This window comes from Calidris pugnax, unplaced genomic scaffold (assembly GCF_001431845.1).
Source record: "Calidris pugnax isolate Ruff unplaced genomic scaffold, ASM143184v1 scaffold161, whole genome shotgun sequence".
Taxonomy (NCBI): Eukaryota; Metazoa; Chordata; class Aves; order Charadriiformes; family Scolopacidae; genus Calidris; species Calidris pugnax.
This window is the reverse complement of record NW_015090955.1, coordinates 157,636-158,998: the sequence shown is the minus strand read 5'-3', so window position 1 is coordinate 158,998 and position 1,363 is coordinate 157,636.

Here is a 1,363-nt window from a genome sequence, read left to right as displayed (position 1 = left end):
TTCCCCCAGCCTGTAGCGCTGCAGGGGGTTATTGTGGCCCAAGTGCAGGACCTTGCACTTGCCCTTGTTGAAACTCATCCCATTGGCATTGGCCCGGTGATCCAATCTCTCTAGATCCTCTTGCAAAGCTTCCCTATCCTAGTCCATCTGGCAACCATAACCTCTCCTGTGGGTTGTAAACAAGTTCGTTAAGTAGGTGGTTGTCTTCTTCTTCAGGTGGCTGCTTGGGGACACCGAGGTTCCGGGCAGCTGCAGGACCTAGTGCTCCACACCCTCCCTGGGCAGCCTCTTCCAGGGCTCTGCCACCCTTCACCGTGAAGAAATTTTTTGGGGGTATGGGGGTTGAAACCGGGGCAGCGAAGAGTAGGTGGTTGTCGTCTTCTTCTTCTTCTTCTTCAGGTGGCTGCTTGGGGACACCGAGGTTCCGGGCAGCCGCAGGACCTAGTGCTCCACACCCTCCCTGGGCAGCCTCTTCCAGGGCTCTGCCACCCTCACCGTGAAGAAGTTTTTTGGGGGTGTGGGGGTTGATACCGGGGCAGCGAAAGGACTCACCGTTCGCAGCCGAGCACCACCGGGCGGTCGGCGGTTCGCGGCGGCGAGGTGTGGATGGGGAAGAGCCCGGCCAGGCGGTAATCCCCGCGGCTGGTGAAGGCGGTAGCGGCGGCGCAGAGGCAGAACAGGGCGGGCAGCGGCATGGCGGGGCGGTGCCGGGCGGCGGGCGGCGCCTTTTAACGGAGAAGGCGGCGCCAGGCCCGGGGACCGGCCCCCGGAGGAGGCGGAGGGTAGGCCGTAAGCCGCCATGCCCGCCCGGCGCGGCCCACCGTCCCGCCGCCCCCGTCGGGCCGCGTCCCGCGGGGGCCGGGCGGAGGCGGCAAAAAAAAAATAAAATAAAATAATGATAAAATTCAAGTGAGGTGGTACTTCTGTGGGAGCAGGCTCTCTGGGACAGCTCCCCATAAGCACTGTTGCATAAATACCGATTTTGCACCGTACTCTCAGCCCCTCCCCAAGCCCAGCACCCAGAAGATGAAGGCGGGCAATTTGCCACGAGCAATCACAGCCCTCTGACCAGAAGCCATCCCTTCTGATGTCCATCCGAGGGCATGCAGTGGTCCTGGCGTGCTTGCCCTCGTCGCGTGCCCGGGGGCCAGCCCGTGCCATCCCGGTCACGCTCAGTGCTTCAGCCTGGCTCACACCACCCCAAAAGCAGGAGTTTAGTCATAGAATCATAGAATCGTCTAGGTTGGAAGAGACCCTCGGAATCATCGAGTCCAACCATCTCCCCTACTCTACAAAGTCCTCCCCTACACCATGTCCCTCAGCACTGCATCGAAACGGCCCTTAAACACAGCCAGGGATGGGG